Here is a 22,231-nt window from a genome sequence, read left to right as displayed (position 1 = left end):
GATGTGCTAACAGGAAAGGGGAAAGCGTTATGTGACATTTTGATTGCATTCTGACAAAGTTTGCTTTGAATCAGAGGATAAAAGGAGCCACTCGCTGGTCAAAATTAATCACAGAGGTTTTGGAGGACTGAGGGCAGATAAAGACAGGAAGTAGTAAGGTGGGGCTGAGAGAGGATCTCAGCTTTGTTTGGATTGAAAAACGGAAGAGATAGGAGGTCTCCGGTAGCTTCTCTGCTACCTCTTTGACTATTCAGGTTCTTATCCTGTCCTCTGACTCCTGATTATTTATTGATAAAGAATAATTAGGTAAAAGCATCAGGAAAATGTCCCTAGATGAAGAACAGTAGGCTACTAAAGAATGCTGAGAGCAAGGAAATTAATTTTCTTTATAGATTAACTGGTTGTCCAATACCAAGTGATCAGTTCTGAAATCATATAGATTCAAGCAACGCTAAATAAGCTCATCTGGTTATATTTACTTATGCTCCTGTGTGTGAGCATATGTGTGTATAGAGATATAAAATGTATGGCATATGTGATAATAGCACAAGAAGGCCATGAATTTGAGGAGCAAGGAGGAATGGGAGGGGCTGGAGGGAGAAAAGAGAAGGAAGGAAATGATATACCTAAATTTTAACTTTCGTAAAAGAAATAAAAGTACTAAAATATGAAAAATAGCAATAGTTAAAGACAGAAAACAATGAATAATGAAAGCTCTTGTTATGAGTTACTTAAGATTAATAGTTACGGGGCACCAAAAACCTAATTTTGTATAAATCTGCTTGATTTCATAGGAGTTTTGAGAGGCAAGGCTATCTTGTAGCTTTTAGGTGCTGTGGTTGCATATCTAACATGGTAATACAGCGATCCTAGTGGGTAACTCCTTCTTGTTAGGAAGGTAAGGTTATGCAAGAAAGGACTGCAAGGAAGAGTGCTACACACTAGACCTGGAGAATGTGACCAGGCTCTTGAGTTGAACAGCCACAGATTGTCAAATGTAGTGCTCGGTCTCGTTTTAGATGTTCTTTCTCACTCATGTCTGCAGTGCTCTGAGCAGGTGTTCTAGGACGCAGGACACGGACATCCTAAGCATAGCGTTCCCAACACTTACTCTGCACCAAGAAAGGATGGAGCATCGACTATCATTTTTCTAAACTGGATTGGCACAATGCAATTTTTTCCTTGGTGCTTAAGCGTTATTAAGTTTCGCTGATTAGTGGTTTTGCATGGATTAATACAGTGACAGAGTGGAAGGGACACAGGCCTAAAGAAGACGGGTGGCTTGAATGAGACGCTTAAAATCTGGAAGATTCGAAGAGCCTTGGACCCCTAACTTGTCAGTATTTCAGTAATATCTTTCTGGAAGCTAGTGAAAGGATGACATAAAAAAAAAAAGTCAGCAACAACAAAGTCATACTATTGTGACTTATCAGAATCCCACGGTGTAATCTGAACTCAGTATAAACATCTGGAAAACTCCTTCCTTTTCCAGAGAAACTTTACAGAGAAAGTGGGTGTTCAATTGGTACGGTTCAAATGTGCACAGTTCATCAATTCAGAGCAGTGCTTTTAGAGTCCTGTTGGGTGTGTCTTTGAAATGTATGAGATTTTTAATTCCCCACACTAAGTCCAGATCCGTGCTTGTGCCAAGTGGGTGGCAAGCACGGGCAGCTGAACTGCCCTCTCATGGCTTTTTATCAGAGTTCTCAACCTCGGACCTTAGAGGACCAGCATTTTGTAATTCAAATAAAGGTTAGAGATAGAGAGACAAGGAGCGGGAAGCACTTTCAAGTAGAGAGAGTCAGAATCAAAAATAACAGGAAATAAAGAATGCAGGAAGCACACAACTCACCTGCGGTCTGCTCCCTGACTTGGGAATACCACAATTTTTCTCTCAGATAAATCGGGATGCTCTTATGGAGTAGGTGAGTATTTCTAAATCCTCGGTGCTACCTTCCTTTCGTGGGTCATTGTGCACTTCAGTTTTTTTAACCAAGTTCCCACCAGCTGATCTAAAAGTCCTCCAACTTGTCATTGCCTTCCTAAAACCATTCTGTCTTATTAATAAAGCCTAAAGAAAGCGCCTGAGAGTACTTCTAATGCTTAGAATGCTGGGTGCGGGACTTTTAAACGATTGAAAGAAAGCGAACACAAGAGACCAACCTCCCGCCAGATCCTGGACGGTGAAATGAATAGGAAATTCTGTTGTGCCACTTCATGCGGCCTCCTGCCAAAGACTTTTTGGAAATGATCAGAAAGTTTGTGGTCAGAATTGTGGACTCTGGTGGTGGCATCTGGCCCCAACACTGTTGGACTAGATGAGAGCAGAGGCTGGCGTTTTGTACATAGCCATAAGAGAAATCAGAAAAGACTGTGTGTATACAATTTATTTGTCGCTAACCTTGGGGAAAGTGAACATCTCTATGTCCCCTTCTTTGCCTTTTTTGCTTCCTGAGACTTCTGAATGTATTGTCACCCCCAACCAGTTGACTCTCAAGCAGTACAGAGTCAGGAAAAGTAGTGAGTACATTTCTTTACACCATTCCGTTTTCCTGTTCCCCGTTTCTCTCTGTAGAAGATGCCCATGCTGGGCTCCATTCCCCCCTCAAACCTGATCTTCCTAGCTTAGTGGTGTTGCCCTTGGGTGGCTTTGGTGACTCGAGTAGAAGCATCCTTGTGTGTTACCACGTTTCCAACCTGACCTTGAGGACAGCTGTATGCCACCTCATCTTTACGAATGCCCATGACACCTCCGAGAGTCACATGGCAGGCAAGAAGTTGTGTCTAAGCGTGGCCTCAGCGAAGGCTCACCACAAAGCACCATGCTGTCCAGTGACTGCCTAGTGTTCAGACGGCATTGAGCAATCAGTGGGAAGGTGTCTCCTCAGATAGTGGTCAGATTCTTCCCTAATATAATATCCTATTCATCGGAGAGCAGTTTGGCTGCTTTGCTTCTCTGTCTTTCATCTCCTCAGCCTCATTACCTCTTGTCCTGCAATAGAATACCACGCTCTGTGTTCATCATCACAGCCTCGATAACACTTTGACCTCCCATGGTGAGGGTGGCAGGAGAGTGAAGGCCTGGTCTCTCCCATGGTTGTAATGCATTCTTTCCCTCCCCGAGGAAAAGGGCTCCCTGTCTCTTGGCTGAAAGAGGATTTTCTTCCAGACTGCCCTCCAATTATCTCCAGGGTGCTTGTGTAATAGTCGCTCTCCTGGTGGTGAATGGAATGGGTGTATTCCTGGTGAAGAAATCCGGGATGAAGCATGTCAGTGAGTGTGAGAAAATGATGCATGGATGGAGCTAAGCAAAGGCTTGTGCGTTCGTGGTGTCACGTGGTCTTGGTTCTCCTTGCGTTTCCTGTCAGAAACATGACTCAGCTTCTCGCACCGGGCAAAGCACTTTGGGAATTTGGCATCGAGAGAAAACACAGCCCTGTGATTAGGGAAAGACAATCATGCTCATTGCGTCGAGTAGGAAACTGAGCCCTGGGAAGGAATGAGAATGTACAGGAAGGGAATTTTGTTAGTGAACCAGTTGACTTGTCTCTTCCCATTCCATTTTAGTGCAATTCCTCCTGACTTCTCCTTGCCATAAGTCTCTCTTCCAGGCCACGACACTTCTGTTGTTATTCACTATTAGTGGAGTTTGTCAAAGAAGACTTTTGTGTTACTGCTAATAAGTGGTTACTTTCTGCTCACTGATTTCCATTCTCAAGCTGGTTTTAGCTACACACATTTGGGGTCCAAAGATCTCCAGAGCGCAAAGTTGGAGTTATTGGATCTACTTATGAGTTTTATGCTCTTAATAATATGTATTGACTCTTGCTGACTCTGCCAGTTGGTTTGATTCTTTATTTTTTTCTGCTTCTGAATGCAAAACAGAATTCAGAACGTTCAACAATCTAGACTGAACCTGGAGAAAACAGAGCCCTGTGTGAGTTAGTGAGTGCCTTTGCCTGGCTGTCAGTAATTCCCTTTGGGAAACTTTTCTACTCTTGGACTGAAGGATCAGCACTCTTGATTGAAGTCTGGAACTCCATAAAGCCGTGGTTCTCAACATTTGGGTCTCAACTTGCATCCAACCTCTATCTCAGAAAAATATTTACATTATGACTCATAACTAGCAAAATTATAGTCCTAAGGTAGCAACAAAAATATGGTTGGTTAGGGGAATCACCACAACATGAGGAACTGTATTAAAGAGTCACAGCATTAGGAAGACTGAGACCAACTGTCATAGTGGGATTAGGACAAGGGTCTTTCCCAGAAGACATTCTGAGGGAGCCTGGGGAAGTCTGGGCTTGCTGCTTGGGTTGCATACTGTGGCATAGTCAGTGTCAGAGGGAACAGAAAGGAAATGTGTTGAATGGCAGGAGAATGATCACTTGTGTTTTGCAGTCTGACCCCCTAATCCCACTCCAGTTTCAAAGCTGATAACCTAGAAGAAGTTTTTTAATTTCTCTTTGGCTAGATTGTTTCTTGGGTAAACAGCACCATAGTATTCTGAAACCTTGTTCTGAGATCTACATTAAAATACCTACAATGCATTTAAATATCTCTAAAACAAGCTCGACACTTTTATAATTATTATTTCTATCATTAAGTATGTGGGTGTGACATGCACGTGGGGATGTGCGGATGCTGTGGCATGTGTATGGAGGTCAGAGGAAAACTTGGTGGGGGACATACTCTCCTCCCTTTCCATGTATGCCATGGACTGGACTGACGTCATCAGGCTGGCACAGCGAGCTGTTCATCTGCTAAGCCATCTCACTGGCCTTTTGTTTCCAGTTTTAGTGAGCAGACATCAATATGCCTTCCATAGGTAACCCCTGGCAACCTACCAGGTTAAATCTCATCTATGCTTCAAGTTCTAGAGAACAGGATTCTCCAAGAAGCAACCCTTTGTGCACCCTGGTGCCGAAATCAGCCTTTCCCTGGCTGTTTTTGTTTCCTTCCATAAATGTGCTTCCATAGTTTGGAAGAAAGACATCACACTAGTGATCTCTCTTCCCCCCCCCCCCCTTCTTCTCTTCGCTCCTCCTTTCTCTTCTTCACTCATCTCTTTCTCTCTCTTTTTTCCCTCATTTTAAAACACAACACAGAGTGCAAAGCTGTGATGAGCAGGGACTACTGGGAAGAGAAATTGCAGGTGCTGTGCTGTAGGAGAGAGATGGGCAGAGCTCCTGGACCATCCTCCTTCCTCCATGAGCTCACATGCTTCTTTACACTGAACAGGCAGAGATCAGTCTCCCCATCTCTAAGACTAAAGAGGCCTGAGAAGAAGAGCTGTGTCTTCTCTTCTTTGAATTTTCTAGAGATTCATGATTGCATAGGGGATGGCCCACCATTTGAAGAAGATAGCTGGTACTTGTTCAAAGTCTGATCCTTATTGTTAAAGGTAAGAGACCCTAAGAATGAAGAATTCTTAAGGAAAATAATATATCAATAGGAATTCCTTGGATAAAGACAAAGGCATCTTCCATAGCAACATCCCTATATACTAGTACATCAGGAACCAGAGAAGGCAATTCAATAACAGGGACAATCAATGAAAATTCATCTCTATATCATTTTTTGTAAGAAATATCTATGTATGTTACCAGGAAAAAGAGTTAAAATAAGAACAAAGAACTGGGCCTTGTGTTGACTAGTTTTATGTCAACTTGACATATCTTAAAGTCATGACAAAGAGGAAGAGCCTAAAATGAGAAAATGTCTCCATAAGATGGGGCTCTAGAAAGCCTATAGGACGGTTTCTTAATTAGTCATTGGTGGGGAGGACCAAACCCATTGTAGGTGGTATCATCTGTGGGCTGGTGGTCCTATCCCTGGGCCAGTAGTCCTGGTTTCTTTAAGAATCAAGGCTGAATAAGCTATGTGGAGCAAATCAGTAAGTAGCACTCTTCCATGGCCTCTGCATCAGCTCCTGCCTCCAGGCTCCTCCCTGTTTGAGTTGCTATCCTGACTTCAGTGTTCAGTCATGAACAGTCAGGTGAAAGCGTAAGTCAAATAGACCCTTTCCTCCTCGAGTTACTTTTGTTCATGAGGTTCATCCCAACAACAGCAACCCTAAGGCAAGGCTCGAATGATAGAGATTGGATGAATAAATGTTTCATTTTTGTACACTTCATATATTCTGACTCATAGTATTTACAATAAATTCCATGTAAATCATCTCATTCACTCCCATAATAGCATGAGACAGAAAGAATATAAGGTACAAAGGGATGAGGAAAGAGAGCATGTCCAAGTCACAACGCTGATGAATCAGGGTTACACCAAGCCTTTCTGATGGAGTTCAGAGCTCCTGTCTGTGGCACCAGTGTCCCCAGTCATCACCGAATAATTTTTCAGTGGGTCGTACCTTTGGGTTAAACATACATACACTTTGGGACCAGAGCCTATGGTCTTGCTTTAGGCAAAGAGAGAATAAACCTTCTAAAACTTTTAACAGGCTTAGATTGCATCAATAATCCCAAGCCCTCCCCCTCATCTACCCCCACCCCAGCCAGGCTCCTTGCAAACACTGGAACTTCCAGGAGCTTCCACGGCCAACGAAATGAAACTCAGCCCTGACTAGAGGCTACCAAGTTTACTTCTCAACATCCTCTCCTACAATTCGCTCTTCTCAAAGAATCACTTTGGGTTGTTCTCTGATGAATGTCCATGTAGTACTTCTTCAGCAAGCATTTGTAGAAGGAACAAAAAGTTCTTGAATTTTCAGGGTTTTTTTTCTTTTCTTTTCATCTTTCTTTCTTTCTTTCTTTCTTTCTTTCTTTCTTTCTTTCTTTCTTTCTTTCTTTCTTTCTTTTGCATTTGTCACACCATTTACCAGCAGAATGACTAGATCCTATGACATTCATCTCAGTGAACTCTTCATACTTCATTTTTCAAAAGCACAAATATTTTCTCCATGCTGAAGTGCCTTGATCCACCGCGGAAGACTCTACAGCTTCTAATCAGGGACTGTTTCAAAAATAGTTGGAATGTACGATCTGTTTTTGAATGCTAAGATGCATTTTAATTATTTTGAACATGAACAATTAAACATAGAGGGCATAAACACACTCTCCCATCTGACAGTAGAGAAATAGGGGAAATTACAGCTGTCAACTACTTCCAACAATCTCAAATGCCTCTCAAAAATTATCTTTTGAAAAGCCCTGATCTCCTTGACGCAGAATGAGGCCCACTGGTCAGCATATGCATTCTGGGTTCTCTGTGCCATCTCATAAGCACTGTTGAGTAGATTGGATGATCTCTTACCTGCATAGATGTCCCCCACAGTCTGCATACTAGCAAGATTCTACACAACTATTACTCCTTATGTTATTAAGTGAGCCTGAATCTAGATTCATTGTTCATAGTCTACATGATACAAAGACAAGTCTGTTCTTTCGGCATCTCTCCGGTGGGTTGTATAGATGAATGTAAAGGAATAAGACTGACCATGGTTATGTCACGTGTTTATTATATACCGCTTTCTCCATATAGTCTTGTTTCTAAGATACTTTAGAGACGGAGATAACAAAGGGGAAGTTGATGTCTGTGGGCCAAAGTGAAGAGTCAGCCTCATCAAAGTCAGGGAATGCTTGATTCTTCAAAGACTTACGTATTCACCTTGTTCCAGCTTAGCTAAAACCTGCCTTGAGAAGAGACCCAGAATGCCTTTTGCCACTAAATTAATCCCACTGAAAGCTTCTTCAATTAAATCAAGCTTTAGGGTCCAAGAAATAGACAAGTGAATTAAGCCTTTGTGACTCAACTCCTCTTTCCTCATTGCTCCTGTCTACCCGCCAGGAATGTGAGGAGGAAATGAGTTGGATCAAATCTATGCTCCAGATACATGAAGCAAGGAACCTGACTCTAAACACACCCAAGATGGCTTTCCAGCAAAATGCCTCTGCTTTACAGTAAGTCTACTCTAGTTCTTGGTCGGAATGAGTAAGAATCTCACATTTATGAGTCCGGAAAGAACATGAATAAGAGGAAGGCATGTACCCCCAGGAGAAAGGGGTTTGGGTGTAGCCAGCCTATTGGCAATAGCAGGAACTGTTTGATTCATTATCACAGGCTAGCGCTCCTGATATCATTGAGGAAGTATAAAATAATAATACGCTAATGATTTATTTGCACTAAGGGAAACCAGTTTGAGAAGGCCATAGCTGACAAGGAGGGAAGAGGAAGCCACCCAAGCAAGGGGCACAGTGTCAGGGGTGAAGTCCTGAGGCAGTACCTTCAGCCTGAACTTGAAACCGAACACTATTGTGTCAAGGGACAGTAAAGGGACTCAATCTCCAGCTGGAGATTTTGGAATTCCCCTTATCAAACACTGATGAAAGCCTCTTTCCGGGATAAGTGTCCAGGCCCTTCCAACTTTTGGTGTTCCAAAAAGACAGTCACAGTTGCTGACTACGGAGAGTGAAGTCTGCTAAAGTGAAGATACATATTCAAGAACAAGGTCTCTGAAAAGCTTACATACACTCATCCAACACTATCAGATTGGTCATATTGTACATTTTTTTTAAACTTTCAGGTCTTTGCTTGCTAATTTACTCAGTGCTATAGTGTACCAAGGTCTTTTTATTTGTTTTTCTCTTCTGTTTTATAGTACTGGAGATTTAAGCAAGGTCTGAGTACAAGACACAACCACTCACGCTGCCATCTTTGTTTCTATTTGGATACTTTACAGGATCCAATGGGTTGCCCTAGTTGTTCTTGAGATCACTCTGCAGCCTCAACAGGCCCGAGTTCACAGTTTCATGTGCATGTCAAGATAGGGCAAAGACGCCATCACGTCTGCTGTATCGTCGGTCATGAAGCGCAGCATTTCCACGTTAAACCTTGGCTCATACATTTACTAGTTGAGTGGTTTTACTTAAATTATTGTACATGTCCACAACTCAGAAAGTAGGGAAGTCACTCTAATAAATATATGAAAGAGATGAGTCCAACTCTTAATAGTCCAGTAATAAAGTAATAATGTCTCAATAAATATTGGTGATTCTTAACAACAGCAACAAATAATATTCCTTAGTTTATGTATTTATTTTATACAACACATACACACACCCCACTTACAAATGTAGTTTCCTCTAGATCTGAGGTTGAAGAGCATGTAAGCATAGTCCCCGCAGAATTTACATTTTATCAAGCAAGAGAAATAATCAACCACCACACAAATAAATACTACATCAACTACTGACATGAATAATAACATTAAAACTGACAAAAGAAGCAACTTTGTGAGATAGAGGTTATTAGGTATGATGGTTAGGACATCCTCTATGAGAAAAGCAATCGAGGGGAGACCTGTGCAAGCTGAAAGGTCCAATGTCAGTATCTATGGAGTGGAGTTGTAAAACGAGGTATCAGTGAGGTCAATAAGCCTGTGCACAAGTAGACTGGCGGGAGTGGAGAAACAGGAAGAATCAGAGCTAAAGTCTCTAATGTTTGGGAGTCTATAGAGCCCCTTTACCAACAACTTGAACAGAGGTAACTATACTTGACTTTGTGCTTTTTTTTTTATTTGATAGCCTGTGGTGTCAGGGAGAGGCGTTTTGCTCCCAATATAGGGTAACTGCATTTAAGCTCCTTTTGTATGCCGTGGGAGAGGGTTGAAAGGGAGAGGAAAGGTAGGGAGAGGACCAGAGAAAATGTATAGCTCAATAAAATCAATAAAAAAAATAAAAAATAAACTCCTTTTCTATATGCAAATGTGCATGTATATATTTTTAGAAAGCTTCTACAGTACTTGGTTTCCATAAGGCATTTTCAAATGCTGTTAAAGATCCCTCCCGATACTTCTTCTTCCACCCTGACCTTTCATTCCCTCCCCCATCTAAGGCTCTTGTTCCATATTCCCTTTTCCTTTTATACACCATCCGTGACCAACCATTTTCCCTTGAAATTCCCTCATGGTCCTTTATAAATTTCCTGACTTCAGTGGGTGCTCTGATTTTTAAACACACAGATCTAAAGATTCAGAACTAACACCCACTTATAAAGGAGACTATTTGCCTTTGTCTTCCTGGGCCTGGGTTACCTCACTCAGCATAATTATTCCCAACCCCACAAGTTACTTGTAAATTTCAGAACTCTATTTATCTTTACAGCTGAATAAAAGTCCTTTATATAAATGCGCTACATTTGCATTGTCCATTCATAAATTAATGGACATTTAGGCTACTTCTCTTTTTTGGCTATGATGAACAGAGAAACAATAAACATGAACGAGTAAACATCTCTGTAGTGTGATATAGAGTCCTCTGGGTATATGCCTAAGTGGTTTAGCTAGTTTATATAGGAGATCTGCTTCTGAATACTTTAGGTGTTTCACACTGGTTTCAATAATCGCAACTTCCAATGAATAACTTTGCCCCTTTCTGTATATCCATGGCTGCATTTGCTGTCCTTTAAAAAAAAAATTCCAAGCCATTCTGACTGAGGTGAGATAAAAAATCCAAAGTAGATTTAATTTGAATTTGCTGCTGTTGAATGCACCACATAGGGCTTGGGAACGTGGGAAATGAGGCTGGTACCTTCCTAAAACTTACAAGCTTCATTCCTGTCGGATGCTTTCATCGTCCTGCACAGTCACATGTGCATTACTGGGGGAAGGAGGAAATAATCAATGGTCTTATCCAGCTAAAATCTTATGTGCTAAAACCATGACTGTCCTGATGAGACATATTCGCTCATGCAGTAGTGGTATATTATATTATGGAAGTAACCAACTACTTCTGATTCCACTCTAAAAGATGGAAATTATACCTAGTACCCCTAACTAGACTCATAACCCGTGGGTGGCTGCATCATAGGCCTAAGGGAGACTATACTAATATTGTTCTGCTAAATGGACATTAACCTGTGTCCTAATGACTTATCTCTATACCTATAGATGGTTGCATCATGAAAGAATATCTTTTTACAGCTTATAGCCATTTAATTCAGAGACCTACAACTGGTCAACACGTACTTGCTCAGCCCTAAATGGGAGATATATACATATATATATATATATATGTGTGTGTGTGTGTGTGTGTGTGTATACATATACATACATATATATGTGTGTGTGTATCATATTCCTTGTCCCCCAGAGCTCAAGGATCATTATGGAAGAGGGTCATGGAAAGATTATAAGAGCTAGATATAGTGGATGACTGCAGTAACACTGTTTTATTCATATGAAGGGAGCTTACACATGTGAACTTACAGTGGCTGTATGTCTGCATACAATACCTACACAAGATCAAGCCAGGCTAAAAAAAATCTCAGCATGGACTGCGAAGTGGCTCATGAGCTCTCATCCCCATCTTGGAAGCTATTGATTTGTGATGGCTTCTGGGGTTTGGAGAGTACGTTTTCTTCAGTGATGCAGTCCCTGCCCAGGGAGCCGACCCTTGCTCCAGCAGATGGTCTGACGTCAAGCGCTGGAAGTTTTTGGTGGGATCTGTGGGTTCAAAAAGAAGCACATGAATTTGAATGAGAAAAATGGTTAGGGGGGATGCGCAGGAAGAGTTGGATGAATGGCAATGGGGGTTGGATTTGACCTAACATATGTATATTTCTGTGAAATTCTCACACAATTAAAAGTAAGAATATAAAGAAATCAGACAGCGTTCAGGGTGGTATCTTTGTAGAGACAAACCAAGAACGCTAGATAACAAGATCAGAGTCAGGGGAAGATTTTTGTTCAGATTAATGAAGTCGCAAAATAATCCATACTATAGAATGCAAATTTTGTCGAATTTGTCTGAAAGAAAATCATTGGAGAGCTTTGCATAGACAAAGACAAAGCTGAGTCTTTTTTGTTAGAGACTGCGCTCTTTTCCATACGACTCATGGGAACATGGCACTTATGCCAATCATTTCTAGAAGCAGACCCAGTTCTCACACAGTCCTCTAGTTCAGTATGCAAGCTACACACGATAGGAAGCCACATTGACTCTTCATTTGTGCTATGAAATTCTGCTTTAGATAATAGCAGCCATCTCACATTTGTAACGTAATCAGCATAAATAATCTCTAATTTGAAGTAACGTTTTACCTTTTGAATTTTATGTTGGTCTCCAGTTCTTACCCAAGGGGTTTTTTTGTTTTGATTTTGAGTTTAGTATCTCCCCTACAAATAACTGCCTTGAGGCAATCTCTTGTGACAATGTGCCTGGTTTGCTCACAGCAAAGTTATATCTTTGGGATATATTTTATATACCCCATTTCAAAGAAATACTTGCTCAGCACTGAGTCCATAGCAGAGTTCAAAGTCTTACCGTATGGCATGGGTCTGCACTTCCTCTCTCCTGGTCTAGCCAACCTGTGTCCCTTTGCTAACCAGGATCTAACACAGTGGAGTTACGTGCCTGCAATATCTAACGCTTGTCCCTGAAACACATCGTGTACCAATTTTCTGTGCCGTGGTTTATTTCTGTGACTAGTCTATATGCGATGCTTCTTTCTCAGCCACTTTCAGGTCTCATCAGTGTTATATTTAGACCCACTCAAGCCCCACTGGCGACTGCTCTGAATCATGGCTTCCGTCATCACACTTAGCACACCATCCCTATGATCATGACTGGTCTTCTAAAGATGAGGTCTGCATGAGAATCTTCGGAGTTCTCAGCCAGTGATCCCGTCTTTGTGGGCTAGGAACTTGGCACGCAACCCTCGACTTTACAATAACAATAGGTAACTCAGACCCATCATTGTTCCATCATGCTGTAGCCACACCGCCTCCACCCTGGCAGCCTTTCCCATTCTGGCATATATGAGCCTCAATCCACGCATTTGAATGTGGAAGAAATTTAACTTCATTTTTATTGAATTCTGTATTTATTTTCACTACAATTTCTCAGTCTACCTGGGCTTTATGATCCCTCTATGTGGTGGTATAAGTTTTGCTTGAGCTTCAAGTCCATCCATTCTATACCTTCCATTCTATACATCCGCTGAGGATGCGACAGTCATATCTGGTTCTCAGTCATCAGTCCATGGTCCTTGTTTTTCAGAAGCTTTGTTTCTCCCATGTCCATGACTGATACCAGTCCTGCAGTATTCTCTACATGGGCTCAGGAGCATGATCATTTCTCTGATGCTGTCTGGGTCTGTCTGACAGCACTCATGTTTAGTATGTACATATAAGGTCTTAGTGTGGTCCATGGTCTTGGACCATGACTCTTCTCACCAGTACCCATATATGTATATTCTCTTCTCTTTTTAATTATGACTCCTTCTCTCTGTGTGTATGTTGGTTGGTTTCTTATTTTTGTCCTTGCTTTTGTGAACTTTACACAAACTAGAGTCATTGGGGAAAAAGAGAACCTCAATTCAGAAAATGCTTCCCTCAGATTTGCCTGTAGAAGACTCAGTTTCCATGGGCAGTGTCACCTCGTGGCAGGTGGTCCTAGGTTATATAAGAAAACAGGCGGAGAAAGTCACAGGGAGCAATTAATTTGTACCTCTTATGTTCCTGCCTTGAGCTCCTGACTCCGTTTACCTTAATGCACTATGTCCCAGGATAAGACAAATAAAGCCTTTCCTCCTCTTCCTTCTCCTCCTTCTTCTCCTCCCCTCCTCTCTCTGGAGAAAATCACCTGTCACCATCACCATTTTTGAATTTTTTTCCTTTGCCCTAGTTCTATAAGTTACAGTTATATTCAGATTTACAGAAAGCATTATAGTTTTTTTTCAGTTCTAGTTTGAAACATCTCATTATAAGCCAACAGTCCTGAACAACCCTGATTCTGTTGAAAATGTATGCAGATTTCTAAGGAGAAGTAGTAAACTTAATATTCTTCTCTATCACACATGTTTTTTTAAAGCATAATACATTTATTCTCCTGTACACCATCCATAAATATATGGTTTATCTTATTGCACGTCTTATCCTAAATTAGGCCTGACTGTAACTGTTGTACCTAGAAGATCTGTTTATGAAATGAATACATGAACTACTCTCAGAATGAAAGTAATCAGGGACAAAACATAGATGAAAAGAAATAATACAAGCTAGAAGTTCAGGTGACAAAGAAAACATCTTTGTTTTCTTATCTTTACTAAGGCACAATTGCTTTAGACAATCAGTGGACAATGTTTAGTTAAGAATGGTAGTGCTAACAGTGTTCATTGATAAACTAATTATATATTATTTTTCTTCTCGAGGGAAGAATCTGGTATTCTTCATAATGGAGAGCATAATATTTTTCTTTTCTTTTTAAAAATATTTTTCTAAAGAATACACAGTGCCTGCTCCATTCCTGAGGAAAGTCAGGGCAGGTACTTAAGGCAGGAACGAAAACAGAGACTATGGAGGAATGTTGCTTACTGGTTTGCTCCTCATGATTTGCACTGCCTGCTTTCCTATACAATTGAGAATTCTTCTTCTCTAATGACTCTAGCTCGTTCCCAGTTGACAAAGGTCCAACCAGGACAGTTGAGCATTAGGAAGAGACAACATGGAGGACCCACTGGTCTTGTCTCTGCTCCACAATCATACAGTAATTCATGAAAAACATTGCTTTAGGTTCCTTCCTAGGAGAAGCAGAAATAAAATTATAGGAATACAAAGACCAGTCTTCACTCTTAAAAGTTTTGTAAACTGGTTTTATAAGTTGAAAAAAATTGATCAAAATATAAAATATGAGAGCTAAGATTTTTGAAGATCTAAGATGTTCAAGAAACACCAAGAGAGAGCTGACTAACTTCAGCTAACGGGATAGGAGAGAGGTTCAGCAAGGGAGTTACATTTGACCTGGAGATTTTGATTTTCCAGGCCTGAAGAGTCCAGGAATGCTTCCCAGAAAATCAATTAATTAATTTAATTAAATATGCCTACCTCCTTGAGGAGAGTGAATCATTTTGCCACAACATTTTAACTGGGGTTCTCAATTCGGGCGCACGGGGTGTGGAGAAGTGTGATGAAAGACAAATCTGGTAAGGCTGGTTGCAATCTGGCAAGGTCACGCTGTGCCCGGCTTACCAGAACTCTGAATCTGATTCCCGTAAGCATGGAGCGCAACAATACAACCACGTGAGAGAGAAACCTGGGGAACCCTTGGACTGGGGTGCGGCATTCTAGAAATGCCACTCTGGAAACTCCGTGGCAATGGGTTGGAGGAAAGCGAAGGCCTAGTGAAAGCACTGGGTCATGTGCTACGATATAACTCCGGGTAGCAGCCTTGGGGACTGTTATGGGTTAGCTCAAGCTGTCCAGGGAACGCTAATCTAAATCAATGACTCCTTCTCCAGCCAGAGCGCCAGGCACTCACAGTCCCAACTCCTGGGCTGCTCGGTTTCTAAGATCAAAAGATGAACCGGTGTGTTTCTTTTCACAGTCCCTTTACAGGGAGCTTCTTTTCTAGGGCATTGTCCTCAGTTTGGAAATACTCATTCATAGGTAAATCGCTGACAAACATCTGAGGATCTTAACCAATCTGACCCGAACCTATGAGAACTGTGTCTGGTTAGCTCCTTGCAGTCACTAACACTAGTAATGTAATATAATGTAAAACCAGTATAATACCATATAATGTAATACCAGTAGCTGTTGCCTATGGAAGACGAAGTGAAGTCAGGAGAAAGCTGAAACGAGGCACAGTGCTTGGAAACAATTCTTACTCATTTTACAAAATCACAAATTTAAAAAAAAAATGGACGATTTAATTGGTGCTTCAAGCATTATTTTTCCTGCTCTTTCTATTCGCATTTTCTCTCGAATGTTGCAGTTAATTAAAGTACACTTCGAAACTATTTTATTCTCTAGATGCAAAATCCCCAGAATAAAACGCCATCAGCCACAAAGCTCTGACTTTGTGATTAGCGTTTCCTTTTCCCTCTGTGTCTGGAGCTAAACAGGACTTTTTTTTTTAACCTAGGGCAAACAATTTTTCAATCATGACTTTAAATTTGATGAGGTTCCATTAAGAAACCCCATGGGATGTCCTACTTCTAACAGGCGAACACATAACGAGACCGTGAACGCACTTCATTAAAGCCAAGAAGATAAAGGCAGCTGATTACACAAGCAGCCACCCACACTGGTGTTGCAAGGCCAACAGTCAGCCTGAATCACCACCCTAAAGCAGCCTGTATGCCTTCCAACTCCCAGCTTCAGCTTACCATTCAAGATGCAAGAAAGTAAAATGTCAGTATTGGTGACCAAGAAAGCAGGTGTGTTTCTTTTTCCTTAGTTACTCTTAGCCCTCGGGCACCAATTGTTTCTTGTTTTCTACTTGGTAAATAAATCTCTTGGGTGGTAATTAGAGAACTTATACAAGTCTTGAGATCACAAAGAATAATATTTGGTCTTGTTTCTAGCAGCAGAGATGCTGGTTTATTATCTCAGAAACCAGCTTTTAAATAAGCTTTCTCCACCCATAGCCGTGGCCCGCAGCATTTGCCCCTTGCTTCCCCAGACTTGTTTCTGGACTCTTATTTTTTTCTTCCTTTATCTGTCTTTATGTTGTCCCAACCTGCCGTAATAGCTCTGGACTGCAGTTCCATTGATTCCTGGAATATGCATTCAATCAATTACTGTTTCTCTGGTCTGTCGCATTATTATTAGCTATCTGAAATTTTTCTGCCTTCATCTAACACAGAATTTGTGCACCTTTTACACCATTTTTCTCTTTTCAAATTGAATTAAAATATCATTAGATTAATCTGTTCCCTTGTTACCTTGCTTTTGGAATGCTAATCTCTGTTAAGTCAAGACATAAAGAATACATCCACACAGGTCTACTTGGAACTGAATTCGGTGTGCCAGGTAATGTAAGCAGTGATAACAATTGATGAGCAAATTATTATAGAAAACTCACTTAAGAATCTTCACAATAGTAAATATAAATACAACAGAGCAATAAGATTACAAGTAGAATAAATAATTGTTGTGCGAACAAAGCAAGATCAATGTGGTTGTTGTACTTGGCTACTGAATTTCACATCAAACTGCCAGGCAAGCAAGGAGAGAAGAGAAGAAAGAAAATCAGTGGATTAAATAACACTCATGAGTTAGTTAAAGACAAGAGAAAACTAGAAATTTGTTCTATTGGAGTTTCAAAAGTGACTTAAAATTGCCATAACATGCTATAGTATTGTCTTGATCTACCAATAATATGCCCATTTCAGGAAATTAAAATTATTTCCAAAATAATCAAGATGGGAAGGGGTGGATGTTAAAAATTTTTGTATACCATTCCAAGCTCACAAATCAGAAGCACTTGCTTTTCAAGTGCACCACAAGACAATCTGGAGATGAGAAAATCTCCCTAGAAACAGCCTAGTGTGGGCAGCAATTACAGAACAATTAAAAACAGCCTAATAACTCAGGTCAAGCGAGCCCCTGCTCCTTCGTAAAGATGCATACAAAAACGCATCCACCCTTGGGAAATTGTTCAATCAAACCAAGCTAGGGACTGGGAGTATGGCTTTGTTGATAAAGTGCTTGCTTTGCAAACATGAAGATGAGTTGGATTCCCTGAGTCCATGCTTAAAAACACAACAAAACAAAACCTGGATGCAGTGGTAGGTACCCAGCACTGGGGGATTGAGACAGGTAGACCTCTGAGGCTTGTTGGGCAGCCAGTGAAGCCTTCTTGGAATGTCTAAAGAAGGCTGTTTGGTCCACAAGTACACTCATACACACACACACACACACACACACACACACACACACACAAAATGAATACATACTGAACATGAATAAATGCTGAAAGGGAAAAGTGGACACAGGTTCCCAACCCTAACCCATAGGTATCTGGAATTGACACCCACTTGTTAATGAAAAACTATTTTTTTCCAATAGTATCTCGGTTGGATCTGTCAACCATCCTTAAGGGTAGGCCCGATACCCCGCAGCAGGTGGCCAACACAAATCTAACTCAATGATATTTTGTGCACATTTTGTCTTCTAGGCATACTTCTTTGAATGAAACAACAAAATGTTTGTAAGGTAGTCTCAACACATGGTAACAACGGGAGGAAAAGGGATCATCTTGAGACACTGAAAGTAAAATTCACACTCTAGAACTTTGCAGCAATAAAAAATACCTTACAAAATGGTGGAAAGATTCAGTGATAGCAGAGAGTCACTGAAAGACATAGTGAAGAGTGCCAGCTGGTCGCAGGAAGTCAGTCCGAAGCAGTGGGCTCTAGACAAAAAAAAAAAAAAAAAAAAAAAAAAACAGAAAAAAAACTCACCAGACAGGATGAATCAGTAGACAAATGAAATGGCTTCAGAATGTCCAGAAGAGCAAAGGTGATACAGGAAACTGGTGTGTGTGTGTGTGTGTGTGTGTGTGTCTGTGTGTCTGTGTCTGTGTGTCTGTGTGTGTCTGTGTGTGTGTACCTTACAACAACATGTGTAAGGGCCTGAAAGTGACAAATGCATTTTTCCATAGAAATGAACAAAACAGTAATTTAAAATAAACACTAATGTTGTCATAAATCAGGCTGTGACCATCATGGTAAGCCCAGAAAAGAGAAAAACAACTTACATTTAATAAGCGAATTAGTGGCATGGAGATTAATTGAAATGAAGAGAAGCAAAAGGAATGAAAGAGATGGAGCAGACACAGGGAACGGCAACAGCTGATGGTCATTTATGATCCGGAAGACGTTATACTTCAGAGTGGTAAAAATGAAATTCACATTTAATTTATGAGCCCTCAGACATAAAGATGTGGGGAGGTTAAAAATAGTGATGGACAAAAATGAGCAGAAGACATGAAAAACAAAATGGCCATAATTATAAACATCTTCACCTGATACCAACTTCAAGGCAGGAAGAAAACACGTGACACAAATACATGGTAAGACACTTGGCCCTTTCAGTTGCTGGCAGAGCAAACAGTTCAGCTCAGCCTCAATACAGAGGGCTTGAATGTACAATGAACTAGCTTGCTCTTCACAGTTCAAAGTATAAAATGACACAGCATGCTCCTGAGAAAAAGAAATACTGGGCAGTGTTTTTAGAAAAGTATTGCAAAAAGTTTTGCACGTTAACCTTGTAACCCCAGAAAATTGAGTGTATAATAATATCAATTTTAAAATATTTTGGAGGACATACAAGTCAAAACGGTGAGAGAGGAAACTTTAGTATGCAGCTAAACCTGGTAAAGCAGGGGCTTTTGTTTTACAGCTCTGTTCCTGGAAAGGAAAGAAACTGTGTTTCACGGATGACATTTGCATTTTCAAGTTCTAACATTAGGAAACTTATTTCAAATCAAACACCAAAAAAGGAGCAGAAAACTATAAAAAGGAAGCATTGGTTTCTTCTGTAGTTGAATAAATGGGTTAGTCGTTTTAGCAAGAATGGCCAAGAAAATAATTCAGTTTCTGATGTCAGGAAGCAAGACAAAATGCGTGAATGCAGACATTGGGAAAAACAAGTGAATGTGACAAACACACGTTTATCAACCAATTTGTAAGTGAAGTCAAATGAAACACACACACCAATTGTGAAACATGCCTTCCTAAAACAGACACAAGGAAGATGAGTAGGCAGAAGTGGAAAGTTACAGCGGATCGGATTATTTGGAAGGAATACTGCAAACAGTATGGAACATGCTTCTTTCGATCAGTGTTATAGGATAAATCTAGTGATATTATTAATTAATCAAGACATCTGAAAAAAATAGGTGCAAAGACATTTTTAAGGACCTTAGAGGCTAGAAAGATGACTTAGCAGTTAGTGGTATAAACTATTCTTGCAAAAAAACCCCAGGTTGTTCCCAGCACCCACATCAGATGACTCGCTTTAGCCCCAGAAAATTCTCTTCAGGCTTCCACTGGCACCAGGACACACAAACACACACACACACACACACACACACACACACACACATCGACATGTGAATATATGAACACATGGATACATGGACATGTGCACACAGACACATGCAGGGGCATGTAAAACACATATATACTTTAAAACAATAAAATGCCAGTTGGGCAGTGGTGGCGCACACCTTTAATCCCAGGACTTGGGAGACAGAGGCAGGTGGATCTCTGTGAGTTCAAGGCCAGCCTGGTCTACAAGAGCTAGTTCCAAGACAGGCTCCAAAGCCACAGAGAAACCCTGTCTCAAAAAACAAACAAACAAATAAATAAAATATGTAAATATGAAACTTCAGTGAAGGAAAAAATCTACTGTATTATGGATGTTTCAATCTCATTCTTTTTTTTTTCTTGGTTTTTCAAGACAGGAGTGTCCTGGAACTAGCTTTTGTCGCTCAAACTGGCCTCAAACTCACTGAGATCTGCCTGTCTCTGCCTGCCGAGTTCCCCAGTGCTGGGATTAAAGGCGTGTGCCATCCGCCACCGCTGCCCAGCTTTCAGTCTCATTCTTAATAGACTTGAGAATGAAGTCTACTAACGAGGCTAATGAAGAATAAGAGCAGTGGATGAAGTGGTTGACTCATAGAAGAGGTAACAATGTTTAGTGTATGTGCACCTCAGAGCACAGCTTCCAAATATGTAAGTAGAAACCAATAAAACTGAAGCAAATAATAAAATCTAGATAAACCCACTAGGATATCTGGCAAGATTTCAACATTACTGTTTTAATGTTCCATAAGGATAGGAAACTCCTAAACAACACTCTCAATCAATGTGTTCTAGGTACTTTTGAAGACTATGCTATCTAACAGTACAATGTACATACTTTTGTACGTACGATTGTATGGAATATTTACCAGGAAATATCCATGCTGGGCCATAAAAGAAACTTTTACAAATTTATATGAAAAAAGTTATGTAAGTTATTCTTTTAAAAGCCAAATAGAATTAAATTAAAATTTTTAAAAATGTTAAATGACATTGGATACAGTGGCTCAGGCCTGTAAGCAGCACTTTGGATGCCGAGGTAAGAGGATCATGACTTGATCAGTCAGGAGGACTGCATAATAAGTTCCAGGTCAGCCTGCTTTACTAAACAGCAAAAACCTCCTTTAGAAAACAAGTAAACAAACAAACAAAGAAAATCTCCAAACACTTGGAGCTTAAGCACCACAGTTCTAAGAAAGAACCACCACGGGGGAAACTTAAAAATATTTGAAGTGAAAATAAAATTGTAACTAGCAAGGTGAAAGTTAGTGTGATGCATACTTTTTACAATTTTTTTAGTTTCTTTTATTTTTTTAAAAAAGAAAACAAATTATCTTTTTTTTTCATTTTACATACCAATCCCAGTTCCCACACCCTCTCCTCCTCCCATCCCCTCCACCTATCCCACTCCACTCCTCAGAGAGGGTGAGGCACATTGCTTTTGGGAAGGTCCAAGGCCCTCCCTACTATACTAGGCTGAACAAGGTATCCATCCAAAGAGAATGGGTACCCAAAAAGCCAGTACAAGCAGTAGGGATAAACCCTGTTGCCACTGCCAGTGGCCCTGCAGTCTGTCCCAGCCATACAACTGTCACCCACATTCAGAGGGTCCAGTTAGTTCCTGTGCTGGTTCCTTCCCTGTCTGACTTGAGTTAGTGAGCTCCCATTAGATCAGGTAAACTGTTTCCCCATCATGGTCTTGACCTCTTTGCTCATATTCTCACTCCTCCCACTCTTTAACTGGACTTTGGGAGCTCAGCCCAGTGTTCCCCTGCAGGTCTCTGCCTTTGTTTCCATCAGTTGCTAAATGAAGGTTCTATGGTGACATTTAAGACATTCATCAATCTGACTACAGGACAAGGTCAATTCGGGGACCCTCTCCACTATTGCTTAGGGTCTTGGCTGGGGTCATCCTTGTGGATTCCTGGTATTTCTCTAGTGCCGGGTTTCTTGCCAGCCCCACAATGGCTCCCTCAATCAAAATATCTCTGTCTTTGCTCTCCATCTCTGCCCCTCCTCCATCCCTATCATCCCATTCCCTTAAGTTCTTCTCCCCCTCCCCTTCTCTCCTCCTCTTCTACTTCCACCCTTCCTTCTTCCCCCATCCAATGCCTCCAATTTTTTCAGGAGATCTTGTCTATTTCTGTTTCCCAGGTGGATCTAGAAGCTAAAATTGCACAATGTAAAAAAGAAAGCATCTTCAACAAATGATGTTGGCAAAGCTGGATGTCAACATGAAGAAGAGTGAAAATAGATCCATATCTGTCACCATGAACAAACTCAAGTAGAAATGGATTAAAGACCTCAATATAAATCTAACCACACTGAACCTGATAAAAGAGAAAGTGGAAAGCAGGCTTCGATGCATGGGCGCAGAAGACCAACCATTTTCTAAATATAA

General features: G+C 40.8%; 1 long non-coding RNA gene across 1 annotated transcript; it reads left to right on the top strand.

The window, feature by feature from the left end:
* Positions 1–1,653: 1,653 nt before the first annotated feature.
* On the top strand, positions 1,654–8,866 carry LOC146895608 (uncharacterized). Its single transcript, XR_014997486.2, has 3 exons — positions 1,654–1,925; positions 7,807–7,919; positions 8,699–8,866. It is a non-coding gene; the product is annotated as an uncharacterized LOC146895608 (long non-coding RNA).
* The last annotated feature ends 13,365 nt before the right edge of the window (positions 8,867–22,231 follow it).

The sequence above is a fragment of the Myodes glareolus genome, chromosome 2 (assembly GCF_982192425.1).
Source record: "Myodes glareolus chromosome 2, mMyoGla1.1, whole genome shotgun sequence".
Taxonomy (NCBI): Eukaryota; Metazoa; Chordata; class Mammalia; order Rodentia; family Cricetidae; genus Myodes; species Myodes glareolus.
Note: the sequence above shows the minus strand (reverse complement) of the source record. Positions and strands in the feature narration are given on the sequence as shown.